This window comes from Gopherus evgoodei, chromosome 23, assembly GCF_007399415.2.
Source record: "Gopherus evgoodei ecotype Sinaloan lineage chromosome 23, rGopEvg1_v1.p, whole genome shotgun sequence".
Taxonomy (NCBI): Eukaryota; Metazoa; Chordata; order Testudines; family Testudinidae; genus Gopherus; species Gopherus evgoodei.
Window position 1 is genome coordinate 10,647,272 of NC_044344.1, and position 22,070 is coordinate 10,669,341.

Here is a 22,070-nt window from a genome sequence, read left to right on the forward strand (position 1 = left end):
CGATGCCACGAGGACCAGTTGAAAATGTTGCTCCAAGGATAATTTCTCTTCCCTGTGGAAGGTTGTTTTCCCCCAACCTTCCCCATAGTCATTACAACACTTTGCACCATCCCAGTGAGTCTGTTAGCTCTTGGCCCACATAATTACCTTCCCAAGAGCCTTTTGCCAGCTTAGTCGTAATGCTTTGGGTATGAATATAGTCTTTGGTATGGGCATGAACAGCTGTTGAAATGTATTTATCTGAAGCCAGCATTCAGACTCTCATTACAACACTAAACCTCAGGGTACGTTTAGACTACCCGCGGTATCAACGGGTAGTGATTGATTTTTCAGGGATTGATATATTGCGTCTCATCTAGACATGATATATCGATCCCCGAACGCGCTCCCGTCGACTCTGGAACTCCACCAGTGCGAACGGCGGTAGCAGAGTCAACACAGGGAGCCATGGATGAGAGGTAAATCGATCTAAGATACTTTGACTTCACTTACGCTATTCACGTAGCTGAAGTTGCGTATCTTAGATCGATCCCCCCCCCAGTGTAGACCAGCCCTCATTGTCAACACTGAAAGTGAAAGGGAGGAGAGGCAGAGGCAGCGCTGAACAGAACATGCTTATGTGAGTCCAGATGGAGAGATCCTTAATGCGTGATCCAGCCAGCCAGCCTCAATTAGTGATCCATCCATCCGTATTTCTCTGGTGCAAGTCATCATGGTATCGTACACGCCGAGACTCTAATTGTTATTCATTAGACTGACAATGTGCTTGGTGCTATCAGGAAACCATAATGAGGCAGTCCCTGACCGGGGGCTGGTGGCGTGGAAGGGATGTAAAGGAAATGTGATAAACAGGCCATTAGATGCCAGTTGAAGTGACTGGAAGCCTGAGGACAGGGAATGGAAAGTCATTTGCAGTTGTCATTGTTTTTCTCTCTGCTTCTCATTGTGTATCTTCAGTGAGCGACACAGACTTAGGGAAGTTCTTATCCTTTAGGTGTAAATAGGACTCCAGTGATTTACATTCAGTTCCTGCTTCGCTTCCTTACAGGATACCATGAGGACAAATTAGCTAATGTTTGGGTGCTCTGATGCTGTGGTGCTGTGGGCCATATAAGTACCCATGTATGTAGACAGGTTTCCACTCTTCTGTGGAATTCAGGTTCTTATTTGCACCTTTCTGTAATTTCTTTGCCACTGCTCTGTTGGGCTTAAGACCTGGAGGAGCTGGGCTTGAGTAATCCCGTAGCCATTTTGCCCATTTGAATGCCCATTTGGGGTTACAGTGGTTGGAATAGTCATAGTGCATTTGATTGGCTCCTGAATGGCCCATCATTGCTTTGTTCTCCATTCTGGGCGATGAGCAGACTCTGACCTCTCATTAATCATGAGCCCTTTCGCAGTTGCTGGGATGTGTTCGCTGCTGCTCATGGCCAGAGGGTACGGTGCCGGCCTCCCCTGTCTGGAGAGACACACAGATGCAACCAACACAATTAAGGGATGTATATCTCAGCATGGCTGACTCATCTGGCATAGCAGCAGAATTGCTCAACAGCTTGTGGCATGTGCCTGTTTGCAGACATTGATGCTGGATCACGACGCAGCGGATAAACATCTAACATGAGGAACTCCCAGTTTGCTTCTGTCTTCCTGCAGAGCCTGATTTAGAAGCTACCCTGAATTATTTTGCCTCGGAGGCTTTATTTGGAGGGCATCATCTCCTGAGAGGAAAGGACACAATAATGAACCCTCTGATGAGACAGTCAAATGCAAACAGACCCCTTGCACGATGAGGATGAAGAGATGGAATACACTCGACCTGCCAGATTCTGACCCTAATTACGCCGATGCAAATTCAGAGTCATTCCGCTGGTGGCCAAGGGTCAGCAGCAGCAAATTTGCTTTGTAGAAAATGGTTTAATGCGTCTGAAAACTGTGTCCTTTTGTGGAATCCCCTCCTCCCCCTAGCTCTCGGCTGCAGAGAGATGGGCTCAACCCAAACCCTGGTTCTAACCATCCCTGCATCTGGGTGCCGTTTGGAGCTTGATTTGGATTTCATAGCAAAATCAAAACCCTTGGATCTAGAGGTAGTTATATCCAGCTGTGTCTGCTGCAGGGCAGCTCCAGCTCGAGTGTTGTGGTCTGGTTGCAGAGGGGTGTGCATTTCAGTGCTGCTGGGTGGATACTGCGCATGGAGCTGGCTGGATTTAAACATGGCATGTGCTATCGTCAGTTCAATCAGTCACGTAGCCAGCTGAGACTGAGCTTCCCCCATCCCTTTAGCTCTGGGCTGGCGGGTGCTGTTATTGGACCCGGGATCCACCAGTGCCCCAACATGGGATGGTGCGGAATATGCCCAGGATGGCCTGGTGCTCAGAGCCTAGAAATCACGGTTCCTGGTTTCACGTCTTGATTTCAGCATAGACTTCCTGTGTGACCCTAGGCAGGTGACTTAGGCCATATCCTGCAAGGTATTTCATGGGAGTTAGGTACCTCGACACCTTACAGGATTTGGGCGTTGGCTTCCCTGTGCCTCAGTTCCCCATCTGTGCACTGGGGATAACAAACACTGCCCTACCGCTCAGGGCTGTTGTGAGGATAAACTCTGTGAAGACTGTGAAGCTGTGGTGCTTAGATGTTTGGCTCCCGGTGGATGATCCTGGCTAACTCCCCCAGAAGAAGGCAATTAGCCAGCCCGCCCGCCCTTCCTGCCAGTCTGCTGAAGGAGGCGGAGAGGGAACTGTGTGGTAACCAGACCTGCTTCGCCAGACTTCGGATTAGTCTGTGTGACATATTGATCACGCAATCTTATTAACCAAGTAACCAGCTGGGGAGGGGAGAAAGAGAAGAATAAAAGGCGACAATAAGGTGCTGTGTTTTCAGCCAAGGGGAAATGGAAATAATTCCGCAATAAAGCATGTCTCTAAAGAGATGCTAATTACAGCACTGCCCCGGAGAATGCTCTGGAGGGCGGCTGGGCTGGCTCTGTCCGGTGCTTTAAATTAATCTCCAAGCACCAGTCTTGTCCACGACAATGGTCTTCATCCGGAATTGAATTGGCTTTTCCAGGCTGCAGGCCTATTTTGCCCTGCCTAGGGCATTTCCTTCTGAAGAGGTCTGGGCCCTTGGGCTGCACATGAGGCGAGTTAATAGCATCCATCTGAAATCAGCACAGAGACCGGCGCTGATCTGAAAAGTGGCAGGGGGTATAATAGGCCTGGGGAGGCTAAGTATCCCCGAACCCTCGCTGTGGCCTCACCCATGCTCTGCCCCAAGGCCCTGCCATTGCTCCTTTTCTCTGCTGAGACCAGTGGGGCTCGGCTCAGGCCGGCAGTCTGCAACTCGGGGCTTGGCCGGCTGGCGGCTTGGGCCTGCCAGCAGCCAAGGCGACTTGAGCTGGTTCTCGGGCTGGCCTGGAGATAGGGTGACCAGACAGCAAATGTGAAAAATCAGGACACGGGGTGAGGGGTAAAAGGAGCCTACATAAGAAAAAGACCCCAAAATCAGGACTGTCCCTATAAAATTAGGACATCTGGTCACCCTAACTGGGGATCAGGCTGGTGCTTGAGTCAGCTGGTGACCTGGGATCAGGGTGGCTGGGGTGGGTGGGCCGGTGTCCCTCCGGCCACGGTGGTGGGGGGCGCAGGTCTCTGGTGGGCAAGGGGGGATAGAAGGGGAAGTGTGGGGGGCTCACATGGAAGGGGTGGGGCCGGGGGGCTAGCCTATAGCTCCAGCTGTAACTGGAGCACTGACTACTGAGGATCCCTGCCAAGCATCTTATTCTCAGAGTAATAATTGAACACCAATGCAGGGCTGTGTGTGTGTGTGTGCGCGCACTTACGTGTATGCTTTTGTGAGAGCACATATGTGTGTGTGTGGTGAAGGAGCAAGGCAGTGAAGACTCAGAGCTATTTTATCACCTCTTGGGTTGAGCCTGGGGGAAAACACAAGCCCCTACAGTCAGCGAGGGATTCAAATGGGATTCGTAGCACCTCGCGGAACGGCTTCAATGTCTCAAGCCAGCCTGGAACATCGTTTGGATCCCAAATCTCTACCTGCATCTCTGGCTGTCTCCAACGGGTCTCGCAGGAGCCTGCTTCCAGCTAGGGGAGGGTATGTGCGCCTCAGGAAATCAGCTCTTCCGCAAATACCTCCCTTCAAAGGGGCTGCTTCTGAGACTGCCAGGGAAAAACCAGGCACTTTCCATGGGGAAATGGATGGCGGGGCACAGGGTGACCTACTCGCTGCCCTCCTGCTATTAAGAGAGAATAGCGAGCCTCTTGCCTTCAACCAAGCAGCTCCATGCTGGAGGCAGGCACCATGCAAACCTATGATCATAGGCCTAGATTCTCCAAGAGCCCAACTCCCATTGAAATCAGTGGCACTAAATACCTGACAATTAAGCTTTGGGGCTGCCTAGCATGCCCAGAAGCACCCCCATAACAGCAAAGGGGCATGGCTTGCCAGTTGAGTTACCAGTTTTGGTTGGAGGTATTCCTGGAGGTTTCCTTACATGACATACTCTTTCATTAAGGATTCATCTTTAATTCCTGGAGACCTCAGGGCAATCCTGGCGGGTTGTCAACCCTCCTTGCCAGGCTAGGGGCATGACTAAGGCCTTGCCCTTGTGCCCAGCAACCTGGCGGCAAGCATTGCTGCTTTGCCACACGTTCCGAGGCATCCAACTAGCATCTGGATGTCATGGGGAGTGGGCAAGAGCAACTCTCCCTGCTACAGCCCTCCTCATGGGGCAGGCAAAGAGCAATGCCACCGTCTGGCCCGTAACCTTTTATTATGATTCGGGTTATTTTAGGGGTATCCTTATTTATTTGTATTGCACCTACCAAGACCTTGGCCCATTGTGCTGGGCTCTCTACTACCTCACAGTAGGAGATAGTCCCTGCCCTGTAATTTGCAAACTAACTAGACAAAATGGAGAGAAGGTGAGTGGGATTGTCCAGCGGTTAGGTGCTCACATGGGATGGATGAGACCTGGGTTCGAGTCCTTGTTCTTCCGTTGATTTCCTGGAAGACCCTTGTGCAAACCACTCAGTCTCTCTGCACTTGCGGGTACGTGCACACCTATGGCACTGCAGCTGTAGTGTAGATGCATCCTGGGTCGATGAAAGGGGTTTACCCGTCTGTGTAGTTAACCCATATTTCTGAAAGGCAGTAGCTAGACTGATAGAAAACATCTGCCAGGGACTTAACTGCATCTGCACTCGTGGTTTGGTTGACCTACCTGTGTTGCACAGGTCACAAATTTCACAGCCGTCAGAGATCATAGAAGATGAGGGTTGGAAGAGACCTCATCTAGTCCAACCCCCTGCTCAAAGCAGGACCAACCCCAACTAAATCATCCCAGCCACGGCTTTGTCAAGCCGGGCCTTAAAAACCTCTAAGGATGGAGATTTCACCACCTCCCTAGGTAACCCATTCCAGTGCTTCACCACCCTCCTAGTGAAATAGTGTTTCCTAATATCCAGCCTAGACCTCCCACACTGCAACTTGAGACCATTGCTCCTTGTTCTGTCATCTGCCCCCACTGAGAATGTCTAGATCCATCCTCTTTGAAACTCCCCTTCAGGTAGCTGAAGGCTGCTATCAAATCCACCCTCACGCTTCTCTTCTGCACACTGAACAATCCCAGTTCCCTCAGCCTCTCCTTATAACTCATGTGTCCCAGCCCCCTAATCATTTTTGTTGCCCTCCGCTGGACTCATCCCTTCTGTAGTGGGGGGCCCAAACCTGGACACAATACTCCAGGTGTGGCCTCACTGGTGCTGAATAGAGGGGAATAATCACTTCCCTCGATCTGCTGGCAATGCTCCTACCAATGCAGCCCAATATGCCATTAGCCTTCTTGGCAACAAGGGCACACTGTTGGCTCATATCCAACTTCTCGTCCACTGTAATCCCCGGGTCCTTTTCAGCAGAACTGCCGCTTAGCCAGTCTGTCCCCAGCCTTTAGCAGTGCATGGGATTCTGCACTTCTTGTTGAACTCATCAGATTTATTTTTGGCCCAATCCCCCAATTTGTTTAGGTCATTCTGGACTCTATTCCTACCCTCCGGTATATCTACCTCTCCCCCCAGTTTAGTGTCATCCACGAACTTGCTGAGAGTACAATTCATCCCATCATCCAGATCATTAATGAAGATGTTGAACAAAACCGGCCCCAGGACTCCGCTTGATAGAGGCTGCCAACTAGACATCGAGCAGTTGATCACTACCCGTTAAGCCCAACGATCTAGCCAGCTTTCTATCCATCTCACAGTCCATTCATCCAATTCATACTTTAACTTGCTGACAAGAATATTGTGGGAGACCATATCAAAAACTTTGCTAAAGTCAAGGTATATCACGTCCACCGGAACTAGGTTGGTCTAATTTTCAGGTGTTGCCCAGGCCTTAGTTCTTCATCTGAGGATAACAATCTTGCCCAACAGGTGTGTTGTGAGGATAAATGTGTTAAGTAAGATTGTGAGGTGCTTAGATACTGGTGGCTATATACATGCTATAGTTAGGAGAAAGTGTATTCTCTTAATCTCTGTTCAGGGGAAGTGTCTTTGTTGAGGTCATACAAATGAGCTTCCTGTGGTCCTTCTTGGGGCTTTCTGTATGAATAGGGGTGAATTTCACCCACAGGGCGCTTGTCCACTTGCTTCTGTATTCATGCATTCTACCTTCAGGGGCCTTATTTTATGTGAAATTCGGAGGCACCTCATTCAGAATACCCCTAGCACAAATTAATCTACTTTGTAGCAACCTTTTACCAGAGCCTCATTAAATATCTTGATCTGTTTTTCTCACTGAAATTTAATGCCCATCTAAGAGATAAATCTTGCTGCAATGCAATTAGTAGAAAATTACACATGCAATAAGTGCATAATTGAATTTTTATTAATATACTCCACATGAATTCTCAATGTCTTTGCACAAAATCTTTAGGTTCTCCACACTCTCCTCCCTCCCTCCCCGAGATCAAAAGCAAGTTTGTTCAAAGACATCACACTTAGATAGGGAAAAAAGGTGCTTTCAAAATTAAAATCTTCCAACTATCTAATTAACTTTCTTTTACTCTGCAGTTAAATAGTAGTTAAGCATTCATTAAACTTTAATGAGGATGGGAAAGTAATTGCATATATATCTTGCACGACGACAACTTACTTACATTAGAAGTAGATTTATCTTTTGCTTATTTAGCCAAGAGTGGTAAGAGTTTATTGGAACGTATTTGGACTATATTTAGGAATAATAGGATTAGAAACAAATTACTAATTATGTATATATTGAACTTTCAACAGCTCATAGCTTGTCCAAATCTGAAGCGACTTTCATAGGCCCAGCCAAAGGCACTTTTCTGAGGCCAGGACAACCTCCTTGCCAAATTTCAAACCCCAGCTGCAAACCACAGAAGTGCCAGAGTTCTTCAAAAAGCAGCCAGACCATGTTTTATAATCTTTTCATTATGCACATTTTTCTGACTGGTTTTTTTTGAAGATTTCTAGCACCCCTATGGTTTGCAGCCTGATCTTGAAATGTAGCAGGGGGTAGCCCTGATATCAAGGAGGTGTCTTTTGCTGGTCCCTTAAATAAACTTTTCAAATTTGGACAAGTTACGATGAACTGTTAAAAGCTGTCTCTTTCCATCTATGCTTTGCTGATTACAGCTTGTTTCTAGCTTGCTGCCAAATAGCTGGGACATTCCGATTGCACTGTTCATGCACCATCCATGTAGGGTGACCAGACAGCAAGCATGAAAAATCCTGACAGGGGATGGAGGGGTAATAGGAACCTATATAAGAAAAAGACCCAAAAATCGAGACTGTTCCTATAAAATTGGGACATCTGGTCACCCTATATGCATGTCTTGCTCTAGCATTTCTCACGGATCTGGTGGAAGAAATAGCATGTGCTCATGTAACTGACAACCATCATGATGCATATGCCCAAGGGGACAGAATGCATATGCCCAAGGGGACAGAATTTCACAGGCAACCTTAATTCTGATGTTTCTAAACTTTTGAGTGCTTGACTTTACAATCTTAGCATTATTTTGTGGTGTTTTTGTATGTAATTTCTTCTGTATTTTTTAAAGGAAAAGGTTAAAAAAAAGTTCTATTATATTGTCGCCCCTCTAGCCTGAGTGAGTGGCCACTATTCAAGGACTTGATGGCTTATTTCAATGAGGAAGAAGAACTGAAAGGAGTCAGGTATCATCTTTGGTGCAATCCTGTATATTTATAAAGAACATACACAAAGTCTTCTTTCCCGGAACACAGCAAGAAGGGACAGCGGACAGTTTCCAAGCCAGCCTTTCCGGCAAGTCTTGGTGCAACAGTGCTGTGCTCCTCTGCACCATCTCAGGCTCCTACTATGCCTGGTGCTGTACAAAAAAAAAGACCCAAGAGACAGCTCCTCTCTTAGATAACTTACAAGGCATTTTTAAAAACCCCAAGATGAGGCATCTAGCTACAGTTTCATAGCAGATCCACCCCCTGGGAGAGCTTTTGAGGGTCTAATATGACTGTCATGCTTTCTCTGCATGGCTCAGCCAACAGTGGCTCATGGTCTACCACTCTTACATTCATGGCATACACACTGAAAAATTAGATTAGAAAAATAAAATCCTTTTGCTGGATGGTTACAAGATAGCTACTTTATTTCGTGGAATTCAGAATGGTAACACATAAGGACCTCAAAGCAGAGGGACAAAGCAGGCTGCTTCCTAACCAGAGACACCAAGCTCACCCCACCTAACTCTAGGCTAGCTGTTCTTTACCCCACATAACTCTAAACTGATAACAGCAAAGGATCCAGATCACACACTTCCCTACAGAGCCGCCTAGCCTGCAAGCAGGACCAGGAAGATCCCCGTTAATTTAAAGTGACAGCTTACAATTCTAACAGTTTTCTATACTCCACTGGCACAGCTAACAGAAAACAATACGTACACTCAGCACCACAAGTAATGGCAGGTTCATTGGCCTGGTGGAAAACGCCCTTAGAGATTCACAGCATAAAGAACGTGTGAGCACACGTGTGTGACCAGTGACTCCTGGTGAAGTGCAATGGAGACCTCTGGTTATTACAAAGTGGCTATTGATCATTTTGCTCCACTCCCTTCCTTCCCCAAGTTGAAACTCCATAGGGATCATACACAGGCCATGCATATTCATCAGGCTTCAGGTACTGGGGAATAAACCTGTCAGATCTCCCCCCTCCTAGCGAGAGGCACATCTATTCAGAGGACCAGTGCTTCTTGGATTCATCAGCCTGGCAGGAGGGATGTAGCCACAGAGGAGCGATCAGTATGTAGACTTCTTTCAAAGCTGTCATAAACCTCTGCCTGAATACGGCTCCCCTGGGCCCAAGCAGTTCAAGCTAACAATCAAACGCCTGCTGCAGTCAAGGCCAGGCAGGGAAAGGAAAGTTCTTTCAATGAATAACAATGGGAGGTGAAAGCAGTGCCCAGGGAAACATCATTTTCCTGTTACTTCTCCTATTGAGTTCTTTGGTTTCTGGATTTGACATCCCTTGATGCCAAGGCGTGTACGACAGCTACTACATATTTCACTTGTCAGTGGGACACCGCTTCAGACAGACCCTCTGAAGAGCTCTGTGGAGCTTGGTAGCTTATCTCTATCACCAGCAGATGCTGGTCTAATAAAAGAGACTCTCTTAGGGTTGTCATAGAATTTAAGGCCAGAAGGGACCATCGGATCGTCCGGTTTGATCTCTTGTCTATCACAGGCCACTACGTTTCACTCAGTTTTTCCTCTATTAAGCTCAGTTATTTTAGTTAGACAAAAACAGTTCAGTCCTCAGAAAACTAAACTATGTGCCACGGGCAGAGGACAGGAGAGACGGAGGCTCTGATGCTTGGACAGATGTCACTGATCTTTCAAAATGGGAGTCTGCGTCCTATCTAAGATAATGGCTGTGCTCCATTCAAGTCAATGGTCAAAAACTCATCTCACAGAGCCAAGACTACCATAGGGTAAAGCTCATCTGGGGGAGATAGAGCTTTCTGGGTGGCCAATCGCAGGCTGTGGAACAATCTTACACAAGAGCTAAGGTCCGTCACTACCTTCCTCTCCAAGTGCCAAGGGCGCTTCTCCCATCTTCCTTTTCCAGTCCAAGCACAGCTGGAAGATGCTCAGATACTGTAATGATGAGGGAACGCCAAGAAAAAAGCCAAACCATGAAGGCTTCATTTTATTGTCATTTCCACCAGTCAAATGAGGAACAGCTACACTGAGGTCAATGGAGTGACACAAGTGAAAACAAGGGGCTTTGTACTCTCATCTCATGACGGCACTGGGAACCGAGAGTGCCAAGTGCTGGAGCTGGTCATTAGATTTTCATTGAAATATTTTCTCAACGATAATTTTCATGTAAGTGTAAATTTTCCAGTCGCGGGAAGGAACGAGAAGGGGTTGTGCTGTTTTTTTTCTGTTTTGTTTTGTTTTTTCAATGAAATTAAGAAGAAAGGCCTGCAAACACCTGATTTGCAGTAAAAGTCGTTATGGTTTTGGTTTCAGTTTCAAAAACCAAATGTGTTTATGGAAAGCGGTTTTCAAAATAAAAAAGTGGTTCTTTTCCCATTATAAACACCAAAAAAATGTTGATAGGAATTTAAAAAAACAACATTTTTGGAAGTTTCCTGTGCAATATCATTTGTGTTCTTTTCATCCATCTACTTAACATTTTGCAGGAGGCATTCAAAGCCCTGAAACCATCTCGCCTTGAAATGTGAGTCACACAATATCAGCCTTGTTTCAGGAGACCCAAGAGCATGTTGGAACTGGGGATAAGCGAAAAAAGTAGGTAACAAGGGGAAAGAGAAGGACCAAAGGAAACGCCAAGCTAAATATCCTGCAAAAGACCATTTAGCTCTATCAAATGGTGGAATAGGCCCCTGGGAAATGAAAATCTCCACGCCCTTGAGTCATTTAAGACTGGACTGGTCAAAATAGTGGTGACTATAATGTGAAAGATGCTCCTACACTGAGAGGGTGAGATAGGTTGGGTGACATGAGGAGTGAAACTGGCTGAATTTTTTTTAAAAAAAACCTTGATTCTCAAGTATTTTCACCAGAGAAAGAAACTATTTCAGAGAAATAATTTATTTGCTGAAAAATGCAGTTTCAGATCGACCACAACTATTTGCAAATTTGGATCAAATTCAGTGACTAGTTTGGGCTAAAAAACTGACGCAGGGCAGCACAAAAGGTTTTAAAATTAATTCTTCATTCATCACTAATCTCCTGCTTTAAAAGTTTTCATAAAAACGAAACTAAAGAGGTTTCAGTCCATCGTTGTCTGCATGTGCGGGTTCTCTCTGTGTTCTGCACACGCTGATGCAGCAGACTTTGATTAAACTGCCCAAGAAGACCATAGACTCCGTTCAGTGGCAAAGGCTCTTGGCCAGGTTTATGATTGACAAAGCACTGTCCTAGCTCCCCAGATCAATGTCTTCAGTTACACAAGCACATGTATGTCCGTGACAATGAACCCACTCAGTGAGATGCGGGACTTTCTGCTCCCCCCTCAGTGACCCCTCTTTCACACACTGATACAAACAAGTTACTTATAGATGGTGAACTATGCCTGGGCAGGGCGAAGCCAGAGGAAACTCTGGTGGAGATCCGTAGCAGTCCTGACATGCAAAGCGGTCGTCTGACCCGGGTATAGAGGCGAAAGACTAATTGAACCATCTAGTAGCTGGTTTCATCCAAAGTTTCCCTCAGGATAGCTGGCACTCGTCCGTCTCGGCAGTTTTATCTGGTAAAGCGAATGATGAGAGGTCTTGGGGCCGAAATGATCTCAATCTATTCTCAAACTTGAAATGGGTAAGAAGCCCGGCTTGCTGGCGTGGAGCCGGGCATGGAATGCGAGTTGCCTAGTGGGCCACTTTTGGCAAGCAGAACTGGCGCTGCGGGATGAACCGAACGCCGGGTTAAGGCGCCCGATGCTGATGCTCATCAGAGCCCAGAAAAGGTGTTGGTTGATATAGACAGCAGGACGGTGGCCATGGAAGTTGGAATCCGCTAAGGAGTGTGTAACAACTCACCTGCCGAATCAACTAGCCCTGAAAATGGATGGCACTGGAGTGTCGGGCCCATACCCAGCCGTTGCCAGCAACAAGAGCCACGGGGGCTACTCTGCAATGAATAGGAAGGCCACTGCGGTGCGCTTTGAAGCCTAGGGCGCGGGCCTAGGTGGAGCTGCTGCAGGTGTAGATCATGGTGGTAGTAGCGAATATTCAAAGTTACGTATTGCCCCCTGAGGTGGTTAGTTACCACCCTTAACCTTGTAGATGTTGGTTCAATCAAAACATCTCTATCCATCACCCTGTCGTCCTGACCTTATCTTTAGCAGGGGTCAGTGTGTCCTTGTATAATCTTCGAGGAATGTGTTTATACCAGAACCATGTATTGGTTGTTCTGGTACTACCTTTCTGGAATGTGTTTACATGAATAATGAGTGCCTAGGGACTGCTTGTGTTTTTACAACATGAGCTCTGTTCTTGTCAAGTTCATGCATCACACAGTGAACCTGCAAGCAGGCATCTGCTTTGTAACAGGGCCTGACTTTTGTTAACTTTGCTTTATACCAGCAGGGCCTGACTTTACTTCAGGCCTTAGACCTCCTACCAGGCCCTTTATATCAGGCCTCATGTCTCTCTTTCTACTACATCAGCCAATCAGAGAGCAGAAATCCTGCCATGAGACTTAGGTGGCCAATTGCACAACGTGAATAAGGAATAGTGATGATTGTTAGCAAACACCTGAAAAGTAGTTGTCCAAACTATTCAGCAAATGCTAACAGAATGATAGACAGGTTGAAAGGGAATGAAAATCAGCTTGTAAATGATTCACGGAGCAAAATTGAGGGATAAATGAATAAGGAGCATTATTATTTACATATACTGACCGGGACCCCATTGTCAAGGCCAGCTCACGAGCAGCCAGCTCGCACTGGGTCAGTTACCAATTGGCTGTCACAAGACATGTAGCAACATCAGGGTTGAGCTGGGTCAGAATACCAGGAAATCAGGGTCAGGCACCAAGTTGTAAGCAGGAAGCGAGTAGCAGAGTCAAAGCTGAACCAGGGTCAGAAGCCAGAGTCTACGGTTCACAGTAAGACAAAGTCCAAAGCACAAGCAGGCATTGTACCGCTTGTTATGTTCCATGGCTCAAACAGCTCCCTGTAATGGCTTCCAGGTTTATATACCAGCATAGGCCAATGAGTGGACTGCAAGGGGCTGCCACTCAGGCAGTACTTCCTGAAGTGTCTAACTTCACAATGACCCCTCCAGCAGACACATAGCCTGAGTTTTTGGTGTCCATGTGGCAGCATCAGTAGCCCTATACTTCCATGGTCCCAGGTTCAAAACTCATAGACTTGAATGGCAGAAAGGATCATCATGATCATCTAGTCCAGGAGTAGGCCTGTGTGCCGAAGGTGGCACATGAGCTGATTTTCAGTGGCACTCACGCTGCCCGGGTCCTGGCCACCGGTCTGGGGAGATCTTCATTTTAATTTAATTTTAAATGAAGCTTCTTAAACATTTGAAAAAACGTATTTACTTTACATACAGCAATAGTTTAGTTATATATTATAGACTTATAGAAAGAGACCTTCTAAAAAAATTAAAATGTATTACTAGCACGTGAAACCTTAGATTAGAGTGAATAAATGAAGACTCAGCACAGCACTTCTGAAAAGTTGCCGACCCCTGATCTAGTCTGACCCCTGCATGTTTCAGGCCACAGAACCTCACCCACCTACTCCTGTAATAGACCCAAAACCTCAGGCTGAGTTAATGAAATCCTCAAATCATGACTTAAACACTTCACGTTACAGAGAATCTACTAATTTAAACCTGCAAGTGACCTGTGCCCTATGCTGCAGAGGAAGGTGAAAACCCACTGGTGCTTCTACTTATTGTGCAAGGCGTTATACAAAACCACACTCGCTCCTCGAAAGCACTGACTGTCTCAGTATTCATGCCAAAGAGCTCAAACAATTCTGCTAAGATGCTGCATTTTCAAAAAATGGCACGGAATATTTAGATCTGTGCTAAAATGGGTATGTGCTAGTTTAATTTATCTTTAATTGATAACATTTGGCTAATGAGGTTTAACTAAGTGCCAAAAAAGGGAATACAAAAGGCAAGGCAGCCTACCTCAGTGTGCAGCCACAAATTTCCCTCCTTAAGTGTGGTTATGCCTTTGAGGGCATCTGGAGCGAAGGTATGCAAACACATGGATTTCTTTTCAGGCAATGGAACTACACAATTACTATTTTTTTCACGTACCACTTTGCCCATCTCAGCCCCTAGATGTGTGTTTGACGTGCGCCCTTCAAAAATCCAACCCAAGGGCCTCATTTCCTTTTCCCCTTGTCTTTCATTCTATCATTCCCTCCCTGCCCACAACAGTGACAACAAAATAACTTCATCAAAGTGAGGAAGGAGGATGGCAGAGCTTTCAGATGAAAGTGGACAGACTTGTGTGGATTCAGCAACAAAAGCTCTGCAAACATTCACTCAGCCTGTACATTAAACACTCTTCAGCGGTACGCGCTGCACCTCTTTTGCATCTTTATATGAGATTTCTTCTTGAATCCTTTGCCATAAGAGTTACATTCATACTACCAGGTGTGATGTTATTGATATAAGCTGGGATCATATAGAACATGGTTGCAACCAAGGTCCTGTAGTGGCACCAATTCTTATGTAAAGGGGGTCATATAGGGTGTCTAAGACCAGGTTATGGGTTGCTTGTTATGATTATGGTGTCTATATGTATGTATCATTTTGTAGTTAAAGTTATGAGTATTGCCTCTATACTGTCTGTATTTCAAATTTGTGCTGTGCTTCTGGGTGACACCCCAGACAAGCTGGTGTTAGCTCTGCCTAGCCTGCTTGATGGCCCATTAAGGACCATCAGCTACACAACTGACCCATTGAGAGAAGGCAGATACGCCTTGTAACTCAGCAAAGTATGCAGGGACTTGCCCATGTGACTCCAGACTCCATTTTGCTGTAATTTTCCACAGTAAGAACAAGAAAGTGTTCTTACACCTGGAAAAGCCTATAAAAGGCTGATGCCTCATCTTCCTCTTGTCTTCAATCCTGCTTCTTACCTCTGGAGGAACCTTTCTACAAACTGAAGCTCTGAACAAAGGACTGATTGACCCATCCCAGCGGGGGATGTACTCCAGAGACTTGATTTGAACCTGCAGTTTACTCCATCACTGCTACGAGCCTGAACTAAGAACTTTGCCATCACTGTATGTAATTGATTCCATTTAACCAATTCTAGCTCTCATCTCTATCTTTTTTCTTTTATGAATAATCCTTTAAATTTTAGATTCTAAAGGATTGGCAACAGCATGATTTGTGGGTAAGATCTGATTTGTATATTGACCTAGGTCTGGGGCTTGATTCTTTGGGATTGAGAGAGCCATTTTCTTTTATTGAGTTGTTGGTTTTCATAACCATTCATCAGCAGAATGAGTGGCACTGGTAGTGATACTGGGAAACTGGAGTGTCTAAGGGAATTGCTTGTGACTTGTGGTTAGCCAGTGGGGTGATACCAGAGTCCTCTGTGTCGGGCTGGTTTGGTTTGCCTTAGAGGTGGAAAAACCCCAGGCTTGGGCCGTAACTGCCCTGTTTTAAGCGTTTTGTCCTGAATTGGCACTCTCAGTTGGGTCCCGCCAGAACCGCATCGTCACACCAGGAAAAACAAACAATACCATGTGACCTATGTAACTCTCGGCTACTCTTATATTATAAAGCCCAAACCTTCAAAATTCACAGGTCAGGCTGCCCCCGCAAAATGCCTTAGAAATAACAAGATATTAAAAATAATAAGTAGTGGCGTTATTTTTGTTTGTCTTCTGATTTCTGAGCCTTTAGGGTGGCACTCAGGTTGCAGTGTCAAACTTTTCTCTCCAACCATGAAGACTAGAAATATCCTTTTTTGTTGTTGTTGTTTTAAACAAAAGCTGAGTTTTTCACATAATAACATGACTCCAGAAGCAGGAGCTTCAAGAAAAGTACCAAATAGCATAAGGCTCATGAAATAATCACAACAATTGAAAACGCTGAGTCAATAACACCTCAAATTTTGAATATCGATTTGCAAACTGCCCATGGAGTGAAACAAATTTCAAAAAAGAAAAAGCTGAATAAATTCTAATTACATTTTTTTTAGGAAATTGGTTTGCTGGTGGAGTGTTCTGTGAATTGGAAATAGGCGGCATTTGTTAAATAAATGATCCATAATGAATCATGCAGTCCAGCTCTAATAAGGTGAAATTCATCAGCATGCAGAAAACTAGCATAAGGCCTGTGAGTCCTATAAAACCCATTTTGAGGGTTACAACTGAGACTTTAATGCTTCGTAGATCTTGTGCTGGGCCTCAGCAATAGGAGGAATTTTGCCCATAATGAATACATAATTTCCAATGTCTTTTTGATTTACATGTGAGATTCAACAAATCATCCCAATGAAATTTATCGCCCATCTGTTTGATAGAAAATGGGCTTTAGTGGGTGACTGTAGGTATCAGCGCAACGGAATCGCTGTTCAGTCACATCTTTCTATAAATATTGATTGTCTGAAATGATCGCCAGAAACATTTGTTAAAAATTCAAAAGCCGGGTGAATAGTAACGGGCATCCCTACCTTAGATGGGCATTAACGTTTGATCTCAGCAAAGGAAAAATGAAGATGAGACATTTTCCAAGACTCAGCAGTCCAATTAGCAAGCTTTATTATTCCGCTCGGGCTTTGTCTATTGGGGATCTGTGGGGATTTACAGAGCAGTGTTACAAACAAGTTTACAGGCAGACATCCCTAGGCAGAGTGGCATGCTATGAGCATCACCTGATGTTATGCACCGGCTAATTTGCAGAAGTGAAGCAGACATGGAGTGACTTCGTTTTTATAAAGTCATGGATAGTGACATCAGAAGGAGCCTTTAGATCATGTATTCTAACTTCCTGCGTAACGCAGGCCAGGGGATTTCATTCAGTTATCCCTGTTGTACAGTTGCACCAGTGCCAAATATGGCGGTAATATAATCTCGCTGCTCCTGCTCCAGATTCCTCTGTTTATACATCCAAGGATCACATTAGTTCTTTTAGCCAGAGTGTCACACTGGGACCACATGTTCAGCTGATTACGCACCAAGACCTTTTCAGAGTCTCCTTGCAGTCCCCCAGCGTGTAAGTATGGGCTACTTTCTATGTCCCTACGTGTATGACTTTCTAGTTGGCTGTATTGAAATACATATTGTCTGCTTGTGCCCATCTTACCAAGCAATCAAACCCACCATGCGTCAGTGGCATGCCCCCTTCATTATTTACCACTCTGCCAATCTTTGTATCATCTGCACATTTGATCAGTGGTTTTATATTTTCTCCCAGCTCATTGATAAAAATGTTACATAGTGGAAGGCCAAGAACTGATCCCTGCGGGACCACGTGAGAAAAACACCTGCTCGATAAGGAATCCCCATTTACAATTGCATTTTGAGATCTTTTAGTTAGCTAAGTTTTAATCCATTCAATGTGTGCTCTGTTTATTTTGTATCATTCTTGTTTCATAATCAAAATGTCATGCAGTACCAAGACAAACGCCTCACAGAAGTGTATGTACATTACATCAAGATAGACAATCCACAACTTCCTTTGGTAGTTTGTTCCAGCGATTAACCACGCTTAACTGTTAAAAAAAAGGTGTCCCTGATTTCTAATTTGAATTTGTCTAACATTAGTTTCCACCCATTGGTTCTTATTATGACTTTTCCTGATAATTTAAACAATCCTTTCGTAGAGATATTTATACACTGTAATCCAATGACCCCTTGATCTTCTTTCTGAGATGCTAAAGAGGCTCTGGTCCTTTAGTCTCTCACTGTATGGCATTTTCTCAGTGTGTTGTGTGAAAAACTACTTGTATTAAACCTGCTGCCTATTAATTTCACTGAGGGACCCCTGGTTTTTGTACTGTGTGAAAGGGTAAAGAACACTTCCCCATTCACTTTTTCCACACCAGTCATGATATTATAGACTTCTATCATATCCCCCCTTAGTCATCACTTTTCTAAAATGAACAGCGCTAATCTTTTTAGTCTCTCCTCATATGAAAGCTGATTCATATCCTTGATCATCTTTGTTGCGCTTCTCTGAACCTTTTTCGGTTCCACTACATCCTTTTTGAGATGAAGCGACCAGAACAGGACACAGTACTCCAGGAGTGAGTGCACAGTGAATTTATATAGTGACATTATGAAATTTTCTGTTTTATTTTCTATTCCCTTCCCTAGCAGTTTCTACCATACTGTTAGCCTTGTTGATCGCTGTTGAGCACTGTGCAGAACTTTTCTGAGAACTATCCATGGTGACTCCAAGATCTCTTTCTTGGGAGTTAACAGCTAATTTAGAACCCAGCATTATATATGTAGAGTTGGGATTTTGTTTTCCAATGTGCATTACTTTGCATTTAGCAACGTTGAATTTCATCTGCCATTTTGTTGTCCAGTCACTCGGTTTTGTGAGCAGGGCTGCCCAGAGGATTCCGGGGGCCTGGGGCCATCGGTGGCAGGTGGCTCCAGAGGACCTCCGGCAGGCATGCCTGCGGAGGGTCCAATGGTCCCGCGGCTCCGGTGGAGCATCCGCAGGCACACCTGCAGGAGGTCCACCAGAGCCGTGGGACCGGCAAGTGGCAGGGGGCCCCCCGTGCGGCGAAATGTCTAGAGCCAGCCCTGTTAGGCGGCGGGGGGCCCTTCTGTTCTGGGACCCGCCACTGAAGTGCCCCGAAGACCGGTGGCGAGGGCCCCCCACCGGCGAATTACCGCCGAAGTGGGACCCGCCGCCGAAGTGCAGCCTGCTCTTCGGCGGTAATTCGGTGGTTGGGGGCCCCCGCCGCGGGTCTTCGGGGCACTTCGGCAGCGGGTCCCTGAATGGAAGGGCCCCCCGCCACCAAATTACCACCAAAGACCGGGTTGCACTTCGGTGGCAGATCTCGCTTCGGTGGTAATGCGATGGCGGGGGGTCCTTCCTCCCCGGAGCGGAAGGACTCCCCCGCCAGTGAAGACCGCGAGCGGAAGAAGCTCTGGGGCCTGGCATCGCAAGAGTTTTCTGGGGCCCCGAGCGAGTGAAGGACCCCGCTCCAGGGGCCCCGAAAAACTCTCATGGGGCCCCTGTGGAGCCCGGGGCCTGGGGCAAATTGCCCCTCTTGCCCCCCCCCCCCGGGAGGCCTGTTTGTGAGATCCCTTTGCAACTCTTTGCAGTCAGCTTTGGACTTAACTGTCTTGAACAGTTTGTATCATCGGCAAACTTTGCCACCTCACTGTTCACCCTCTTTTCCAGATCATTAATGAATATGTTGAAAACCTCACTGAGGTCAATGGGAGTTTGTCTAAGGGCTTGTCCACACAAGGAAATTAATCCAGAAGAAGGCAGGGTGTGAATTTAAAATGGATTAACTATTCCTGATTAACGTCAGTAAAATGGAGTAAGAGCATCTACACATGGAGTTAATCAGGAGTAGCTATTCCAGGATAGTACCCATGCAGACAAGCCCTAAGCTCATGTTTGCAGTGTGAAGAGGAAAGCTGTCTGCCTTGTCATACAGGGTCACATAGCCAGGGCTCCCTGCCCACACTGATCCTTTCCCATGAACTGTGTTGATCACAGAGCTGTCTCGGCCGCCTAACCTGCTGCGGCTGGTCCTGGTGCTCAGCCCTGAGTCCTCTGAATATGAAGCTGTTAGAAGGCTTGACAGTCTCTGTCTTTGGAGTTATAGCTCCGGCCTCTAAGGAACCGTACAGCGTATCTGCAAACATCAGCTGTGTCAGGCATCTTACTCCCTTCTAAAGCTACACACATTATTCAGGCAGCAGCATTTGAAACGTCAAAGCAAACATTGCTAGGAAGGACACCTGCGCTCTGCCCTGGCTGCCCCAGCCAGGTCATACACGCACCAAGGATGCCTGCTGCATGCCAGCCTCCCCTTGGTAGCACCTGGTGCTGGGGCTAGTGCTGGAGAAGCACTTGAAATCATGCCATAGATCCTTACAGCTCAGGAATGACAGGATGGGGGGGCGCAGGCTGGGGCTACACTTTGGAGTTGATTTAAATGGTTGGTAGAGCCCACCTAGTGTCCAGAATCACCCAGGGCGTCACCCCCGGGTAGGATGACCATATGTCCTGATTTTATAGGGACAGTCCCAATAATTGGGGCTTGTTCTTATATAAGCTCCTATCATCCCCCCACCCCCGTCCTCATTTTTCACACTTGCTGTCTGGCCACTCTACCCCCAGGAGAGTCACAGTCTGACAGTCCCTGGAGAGCAGCTCAGCAAGATGTGAGAATAAATGGAATACCCCCCCCCACCCCGACCCTGGCAGAACTCTTGGGTGTCACTAAGCGTGTCTCAAAACCCATCCCTGCAGCACAGCGCCCCCTAATGCCACACCGGGGCACTGTGGTCAGCCTGGACTCCAGAGTGAGAGCGCCCCCTTCTGCGTCAGCCACCCTGCTCCCTGCACCACAGCGCCCCTTAGCATCATAGACTCATAGACTCTAGGACTGGAAGGGACCTCGAGAGGTCATCGAGTCCAGTCCCCTGCCCTCATGGCAGGACCAAATACTGTCTAGACCATCCCTGATAGACATTTATCTAACCTACTCTTAAATATCTCCAGAGATAGAGATTCCACAACTTCCCTAGGCAATTTATTCCAGTGTTTAACTACCCTGACAGTTAGGAACTTTTTCCTAATGTCCAACCTAAATCTCCCTTGCTGCAGTTTAAGCCCATTGCTTCTTGTTCTATCCTTGGAGTCTAAGGTGAACAAGTTTTCTCCCTCCTCCTGATGACACCCTTTTAGATACCTGAAAACTGCTATCATGCTGGGGCCCCGAGCACAGCACTGACTTCAAGGTACAGCGCCCCCTACTGAGCACTCCATGCAGCACCCCAAGCACTGGGCTAGAGCAGTGGGGTCTGCACAGGGCAGAGCGCCCCCTACTGAGTCTCCTGCTTAGATTGCTGCACTGCAGCGCCCCTTAGCATCATGCTGGGGCCCGAGCACAGCACTGACTTGAAGGTACAGCGCCCCCTACTGAGCACTCCGCACAGCATCCCAAGCACCAGGCTAGAGCAGTGGGGTCTGCACAGGGCAGAGTGCCCCCTACTGAATCTCTCGCTTAGATCCCTGCACTGCAGCACCCACAGCAACATGCTGATTTATTATCTCAGTGCAAGTCAGCAAGGAGAGCTCCCTCTAGCGAAGCGCTGGTGCTGCATTCTCAGTCCCACTTTACCTACCCACAAAGTACGGCAGGATGCTAAAGGGATCCCAGCCCCACTGAGCACGGAGAAGTTCAGCTCACCACCTCCCCTGGGACGCTTGCTGCTCCAACAGGAGGAAGCTGCAACTTTGCCAGTGGCCTTTAATCACAGGGAAGTTTCTGCAGCTCTACAAAAAGAGCCGGTGAAGTCGAACAAGGATGCAAGAGCTGGGGTTGTCTGTGCTACTTCCAGGCAGCTATTGAAGTGCGAGGAGAATGAGTCTAACCCTGAGATTAAACACGGCAAAATGCCAGCAGATAAGTAACAACTGTTCCTACCTATTATGCAAAGCAGGAGTTAAGATCACACCAGGAGACAATGTAATTCCCTTTCTGCTTCTCTCCGCTCTCTGGCAAAGCAAGAGACAGCCCCGTATTATTTCTCTGTAAGGCCTGGCTGGAAAATTGCATTATTCAATTTAACATCTTTTTCCTCTCCTTTGCCTAATCTCTCTGATTCCAGCTGTCACTCGCAGGCATTCTGCCCTTGCATTTTGGGTGCCCAGTGAGTAAAATCTGGTTTAATGGGATTAGCTGCGGTTTGATAAGGTAAATCAAAGGGATGGCAGGAGTTGATTGAGCCTGATTTAAATAATACTAATAAAGAAATCTCCTATTTACAGTAGACGTGCCTGTTTGTTAATGTCTTAATTCTGTTAAAGCCCCGTGGTAATTATAATTGTCTGTAAT

General features: G+C 46.6%; 1 protein-coding gene and 1 long non-coding RNA gene across 4 annotated transcripts in view; both read left to right on the forward strand.

The window, feature by feature from the left end:
* Positions 1–22,070, forward strand: part of LOC115639125 (acid-sensing ion channel 2) — a 1,118,572-nt gene that overhangs the window by 182,848 nt on the left and 913,654 nt on the right. The window lies entirely within an intron of this gene.
* On the forward strand, positions 304–12,102 carry LOC115639126. Its single transcript, XR_003997611.1, has 4 exons — positions 304–314; positions 1,435–1,442; positions 4,959–4,960; positions 11,600–12,102. It is a non-coding gene; the product is annotated as an uncharacterized LOC115639126 (long non-coding RNA).